The following is a 7,541-nucleotide window of genomic DNA, read 5'->3' on the forward strand; positions in this document are numbered from 1 at the left end:
GGTTTGTAGCGGTGAAGGGAGCAGAGTAATAAGGCGCGGACCCGTTCATATACACAAAAGTACCAAGTAGTTTCGATGCTCTGGTATTACAAATGCAAATTCCGTCTGTTTTTAACGTCTTAAATTGAAAGAGCCGTCACAAATTGCTCCGTTTTCACTCCTTGACGACAATCATACAGCACCTGAGGTAACAAACACATCTCGAGCCCCATTGTGCACTCCATTATTCATGCCAACTCAGTGCCTCGCTCTTTACTACTGTGTACCAATCTCGTCGTCCAACTGCAAAACACTGGGCCCCAACAAGTTTCCGCATCTCCATTGCACTGCGCATACTACGAAACGCTCCCCAATCTTGGCACTCACCCTCGCAGCCGAATCTTCCGACTTTCCACGACGCTCACGCAACGCTCACGCTAGTGACAGCATTATTTATAGTTCGACGTCGCGCCAAAGCGAATGAGCACATTTCGCCTACGGCTTAGGCCGCCCTCCTAGTGTGGCTGCTCGGTGTCTGCAGGCAGCGAGGGTCTGCAAGCTTCCTGTGTTCGCACCTATGTCACCTGTGCTTGCTTGTCAGAGACAGACTACCGCAAAACATACAACTCACTCCATGAATTGATTGCTACGGCATCTGTTATCAGCAGTCACAACTAACAACATAAGTAGCAGCTGACTGCATGCAAAGAATAGGAATGTGCAGTGGAATTTACGTGAACTCAGCGCAAGGCAGATCTTTCCGACATAGGCTTGAGAATCTTACAGGAACACTTGTACTGTTTCTAAATTAAGTGTAGGCGTGGGAGGAGGGTGCTTCCTGCGCACTAATAACAGCACGCTTGTCAATTGTGGATGCTAATCATTCGCTTGTAACTTCCTAGACACATCTGCTGGTTGTGAATTATTCCACTTGCATGGCAAGGTGCGCATGTAGGTGTGTTAAAAATTCTGGAAGCACTGGGTATTGATACTAAGCGAGCGCTCTACCATCTGAGCTACGCCCGCCCCCCCGGAGACTAATGGTGCTACATACAGCCATATAGACGACACAGACCCTTGCACTCCCATTATTCAGCAGACAAACACTACTCTCTATGTATCCGTTAGGGTGTCTTTCAGGTTTCGTGCATTCTGTATCGAATCGTAGTTGGCCACAATGAAAGTGGCACGTATAACGTCGAAAATAGAATTCGGACACCGCTCTGAGTAAGACCAACGTGTTGTCCACCCTCTAGACTTCAATGAGGTTAAGCCGCGATACCTAAGACAGATCTGCACTCGATGACACCTCGATAACAGCCGGTCCCCACACTTACATCTTGCTCTCCTTACGTCAGTATACATCATATCAGTCTGTGACGCTGGCTTTGCAACATCTTGCGTGCCTTTAGGATCGCCGCGACCAACACTTACCATGCACTGACAACAAAAAATGCAGGCGCCGCGGCTTGAACACTGGACCTTTCACATGCCAAGCGAACGCTCTACCAACTGAGCTACGCCCCATGCACGAGCAAAATGCGCTATTCCCCATTCTTTGCGACTCAGATGCGCACGGACACGATGGTTGGTTGGTTTGTAGCGGTGAAGGGAGCAGAGTACAAAGGCGCGGACCCGTTCATATACACAAAAGTTCCAAGTAGTTTCGATGCTCTGGTATTACAAATGCAAATTCCGTCTGTTTTTAATGTCTTAAATTGAAAGAGCCGTCACAAATTGCTCCGTTTTCACTCCTTGACGACAATCATACAGCACCTGAGGTAACAAACACATCTCGAGCCCCATTGTGCACTCCATTATTCATGCCAACTCAGTGCCTCGCTCTTTACTACTGTGTACCAATCTCGTCGTCCAATTGCAAAACAATGGGCCCCAACGAGTTTCCGCATCTCCATTGCACTGCGCATACTACGAAACGCTCCCCAAACTTGGCACTCACCCTCGCAGCCGACTTTTCCGACTTACCACGACGCTCACGCAACGCTCATGCTAGTGACAGCATTATTTATAGTTCGACGTCGCGCCAAAGCGAATGAGCACATTTCGCCTACGGCTTAGGCCGCCCTCCTAGTGTGGCTGCTCGGTGTCTGCAGGCAGCGAGGGTCTGCAAGCTTCCTGTGTTCGCACCTATGTCACCTGTGCTTGCTTGTCAGAGACAGACTACCGCAAAACATACAACTCACTCCATGAATTGATTGCTACGGCATCTGTTATCAGCAGTCACAACTAACAACACCAGTAGCAGCTGACTGCATGCAAAGAATAGGAATGTGCAGTGGGATTTACGTAAACTCAGCGCAAGGCAGATCTTTCCGACATAGGCTTGAGAATCTTACAGGAACACTTGTACTGTTTCTACATTAAGTGTAGGCGTGGGAGGAGGGTGCTTCCTGCGCACTAATAACAGCACGCTTGTCAATTGTGGATGCTAATCATTCGCTTGTATCTTCCTAGACACATCTGCTGGTTGTGAATTATTCCACTTGCATGGCAAGGTGCGCATGTAGGTGTGTTAAAAATTCTGGAGGCACTGGGTATTGATCCCAGTACCTCTCGCATACTAAACGAGCGCTCTACCATATGAGCTACGCCCGCCCCCCCCGAAGACTAATGGTGCTACATACAGCCATATAGACGACACAGACCCTTGCACTCCCATTATTCAGCAGACAAACACTACTCTCTATGTATCCGTTAGGGTGTCTTTCAGGTTTCGTGCATTCTGTATCGAATCGTAGTTGGCCACAATGAAAGTGGCACGTATAACGTCGAAAATAGAATTCGGACAACGCTCTGAGTAGGACCAACGTGTTATCCACCCTCTAGACTTCAATGAGGTTAAGCCGCGATACCTAAGACAGATCTGCACTCGATGACACCTCGATAACAGCCGGTCCCCACACTTACATCTTGCTCTCCTTACGTCAGTATACATCATATCAGTCTGTGACGCTGGCTTTGCAACATCTTGCGTGCCTTTAGGTTCGCCGCGATCAACACTTACCATGCACTGACCACAAAAAAGTGAGGCGCCGCGGCTTGAACCCTGGACCTTTCACATGCCAAGCGAACGCTCTACAAACTGAGCTACGCCCCAGGCACGAGCAAACTGCGGTAATCCCCATTGTTTGCGACTCATATGCGCACGGACACGATGGTTGGTTGGTTTGTAGCGGTGAAGGGAGCAGAGTACAAAGGCGCGGACCCGTTCATATACACAAAAGTTCCAAGTAGTTTCGATGCTCTGGTATTACAAATGAAAATTCCGTCTGTTTTTAACGTCTTAAATTGAAAGAGCCGTCACAAATTGCTCCGTTTTCACTCCTTGACGACAATCATACAGCACCTGAGGTAACAAACACATCTCGAGCCCCATTGTGCACTCCATTATTCATGCCAACTCAGTGCCTCGCTCTTTACTACTGTGTACCAATCTTGTCGTCCAACTGCAAAACACTGGGCCACAATAAGTTTCCGCGTCTCCATTGCACTGCGCATACTACGAAACGCTCCCCAAACTTGGCACTCACCCTCGCAGCCGACTTTTCCGACTTTCCACGACGCTCACGCTAGTGACAGCATTATTTATAGTTCGACGTCGCGCCAAAGCGAATGAGCACATTTCGCCTACGGCTTAGGCCGCCCTCCTAGTGTGGCTGCTCGGTGTCTGCAGGCAGCGAGGGTCTGCAAGCTTCCTGTGTTCGCACCTATGTCACCTGTGCTTGCTTGTCAGAGACAGACTACCGCAAAACATACAACTCACTGCATGAATTGATGCTACGGCATCTGTTATCAGCAGTCACAACTAACAACACCAGTAGCAGCTGACTGCATGCAAAGAATAGGAATGTGCAGTGGAATTTACGTGAACTCAGCGCAAGGCAGATCTTTCCGACATAGGCTTGAGAATCTTACAGGAACACTTGTACTGTTTCTAAATTAAGTGTAGGCGTGGGAGGAGTGTGCTCCCTGCGCACTAATAACAGCACGCTTGTCAATTGTGGATGCTAATCATTCGCTTGTATCTTCCTAGACACATCTGCTGGTTGTGAATTATTCCACTTGCATGGCAAGGTGCGCATGTAGGTGTGTTAAAAATTCTGGAGACACTGGGTATTGATTCCAGTTCCTCTCGCATACTATGCGAGCGCTCTACCATCTGAGCTACGCCCGCATCCCCGAAGACTAATGGTGCTACATGCAGCCATATAGACGACACAGACCCTTGCACTCCCATTATTCAGCAGACAAACACTACTCTCTATGTATCCGTTAGGGTGTCTTTCAGGTTTCGTGCATTCTGTATCGAATCGTAGTTGGCCACAATGAAAGTGGCACGTATAACGTCGAAAATAGAATTCGGACATCGCTCTGAGTAAGACCAACGTGTTGTCCACCCTCTAGACTTCAATGAGGTTAAGCCGCGATACCTAAGACAGATCTGCACTCGATGACACCTCGATAACAGCCGGTCCCCACACTTACATCTTGCTCTCCTTACGTCAGTATACATCATATCAGTCTGTGACGCTGGCTTTGCAACATCTTGCGTGCCTTTAGGTTCGCCGCGACCAACACTTACCATGCACTGAAAACAAAAAATATAGGCGCCGCGGCTTGAACACTGGACCTTTCACATGCCAAGCGAACGCTCTACCAACTGAGCTACGCCCCATGCACGAGCAAACTGCGCTATTCCCCATTCCTTGCAACTCAGATGCGCACGGACACGATGGTTGGTTGGTTTGTAGCGGTGAAGGGAGCAGAGTAATAAGGCGCGGACCCGTTCATATACACAAAAGTACCAAGTAGTTTCGATGCTCTGGTATTACAAATGCAAATTCCGTCTGTTTTTAACGTCTTAAATTGAAAGAGCCGTCACAAATTGCTCCGTTTTCACTCCTTGACGACAATCATACAGCACCTGAGGTAACAAACACATCTCGAGCCCCATTGTGCACTCCATTATTCATGCCAACTCAGTGCCTCGCTCTTTACTACTGTGTACCAATCTCGTCGTCCAACTGCAAAACACTGGGCCCCAACAAGTTTCCGCATCTCCATTGCACTGCGCATACTACGAAACGCTCCCCAATCTTGGCACTCACCCTCGCAGCCGAATCTTCCGACTTTCCACGACGCTCACGCAACGCTCACGCTAGTGACAGCATTATTTATAGTTCGACGTCGCGCCAAAGCGAATGAGCACATTTCGCCTACGGCTTAGGCCGCCCTCCTAGTGTGGCTGCTCGGTGTCTGCAGGCAGCGAGGGTCTGCAAGCTTCCTGTGTTCGCACCTATGTCACCTGTGCTTGCTTGTCAGAGACAGACTACCGCAAAACATACAACTCACTCCATGAATTGATTGCTACGGCATCTGTTATCAGCAGTCACAACTAACAACACCAGTAGCAGCTGAGTGCATGCAAAGAATAGGAATGTGCAGTGGGATTTACGTAAACTCAGCGCAAGGCAGATCTTTCCGACATAGGCTTGAGAATCTTACAGGAACACTTGTACTGTTTCTAAATTAAGTGTAGGCGTGGGAGGAGAGTGCTTCCTGCGCACTAATAACAGCACGCTTGTCAATTGTGGATGCTAATCATTCGCTTGTATCTTCCTAGACACATCTGCTGGTTGTGAATTATTCCACTTGCATGGCAAGGTGCGCATGTAGGTGTGTTAAAAATTCTGGAGGCACTGGGTATTGATCCCAGTACCTCTCGCATACTAAGCATGGCAAGGTCCACATGTAGGTGTGTTAAAAATTCTGGAGGCACTGGGTATTGATCCCAGTACCTCTCGCATACTAAGCGAGCGCTCTACCATATGAGCTACGCCCGCCCCCCCCGAAGACTAATGGTGCTACATACAGCCATATAGACGACACAGACCCTTGCACTCCCATTATTCAGCAGACAAACACTACTCTCTATGTATCCGTTAGGGTGTCTTTCAGGTTTCGTGCATTCTGTATCGAATCGTAGTTGGCCACAATGAAAGTGGCACGTATAACGTCGAAAATAGAATTCGGACAACGCTCTGAGTAGGACCAACGTGTTATCCACCCTCTAGACTTCAATGAGGTTAAGCCGCGATACCTAAGACAGATCTGCACTCGATGACACCTCGATAACAGCCGGTCCCCACACTTACATCTTGCTCTCCTTACGTCAGTATACATCATATCAGTCTGTGACGCTGGCTTTGCAACATCTTGCGTGCCTTTAGGTTCGCCGCGATCAACACTTACCATGCACTGACCACAAAAAAGTGAGGCGCCGCGGCTTGAACCCTGGACCTTTCACATGCCAAGCGAACGCTCTACCAACTGAGCTACGCCCCAGGCACGAGCAAACTGCGGTAATCCCCATTGTTTGCGACTCATATGCGCACGGACACGATGGTTGGTTGGTTTGTAGCGGTGAAGGGAGCAGAGTACAAAGGCGCGGACCCGTTCATATACACAAAAGTTCCAAGTAGTTTCGATGCTCTGGTATTACAAATGAAAATTCCGTCTGTTTTTAACGTCTTAAGTTGAAAGAGCCGTCACAAATTGCTCCGTTTTCACTCCTTGACGACAATCATACAGCACCTGAGGTAACAAACACATCTCGAGCCCCATTGTGCACTCCATTATTCATGCCAACTCAGTGCCTCGCTCTTTACTACTGTGTACCAATCTTGTCGTCCAACTGCAAAACACTGGGCCACAATAAGTTTCCGCGTCTCCATTGCACTGCGCATACTACGAAACGCTCCCCAAACTTGGCACTCACCCTCGCAGCCGACTTTTCCGACTTTCCACGACGCTCACGCTAGTGACAGCATTATATATAGTTCGACGTCGCGCCAAAGCGAATGAGCACATTTCGCCTACGGCTTAGGCCGCCCTCCTAGTGTGGCTGCTCGGTGTCTGCAGGCAGCGAGGGTCTGCAAGCTTCCTGTGTTCGCACCTATGTCACCTGTGCTTGCTTGTCAGAGACAGACTACCGCAAAACATACAACTCACTGCATGAATTGATTGCTACGGCATCTGTTATCAGCAGTCACAACTAACAACACCAGTAGCAGCTGACTGCATGCAAAGAATAGGAATGTGCAGTGGAATTTACGTGAACTCAGCGCAAGGCAGATCTTTCCGACATAGGCTTGAGAATCTTACAGGAACACTTGTACTGTTTCTAAATTAAGTGTAGGCGTGGGAGGAGTGTGCTCCCTGCGCACTAATAACAGCACGCTTGTCAATTGTGGATGCTAATCATTCGCTTGTATCTTCCTAGACACATCTGCTGGTTGTGAATTATTCCACTTGCATGGCAAGGTGCGCATGTAGGTGTGTTAAAAATTCTGGAGACACTGGGTATTGATTCCAGTTCCTCTCGCATACTATGCGAGCGCTCTACCATCTGAGCTACGCCCGCCCCCCCGAAGACTAATGGTGCTACATGCAGCCATATAGACGACACAGACCCTTGCACTCCCATTATTCAGCAGACAAACACTACTCTCTATGTATCCGTTAGGGTGTCTTTCAGGTTT

At 48.7% G+C, this 7,541-nt stretch overlaps 2 non-coding genes across 2 annotated transcripts; both read right to left on the reverse strand.

Annotated features, from left to right (window-relative positions):
- Positions 1-1,433: 1,433 nt before the first annotated feature.
- Positions 1,434-1,509, reverse strand: Trnaa-ggc (transfer RNA alanine (anticodon GGC)). The gene has a single exon. It is a non-coding gene; the product is annotated as a tRNA-Ala (tRNA).
- A 4,763-nt stretch (positions 1,510-6,272) lies between these two features.
- Positions 6,273-6,345, reverse strand: Trnaa-ggc (transfer RNA alanine (anticodon GGC)). The gene has a single exon. It is a non-coding gene; the product is annotated as a tRNA-Ala (tRNA).
- Between the last annotated feature and the right edge of the window lie 1,196 nt (positions 6,346-7,541).

This window comes from Schistocerca gregaria, chromosome 9 (assembly GCF_023897955.1).
Source record: "Schistocerca gregaria isolate iqSchGreg1 chromosome 9, iqSchGreg1.2, whole genome shotgun sequence".
Classification (NCBI taxonomy): domain Eukaryota; kingdom Metazoa; phylum Arthropoda; class Insecta; order Orthoptera; family Acrididae; genus Schistocerca; species Schistocerca gregaria.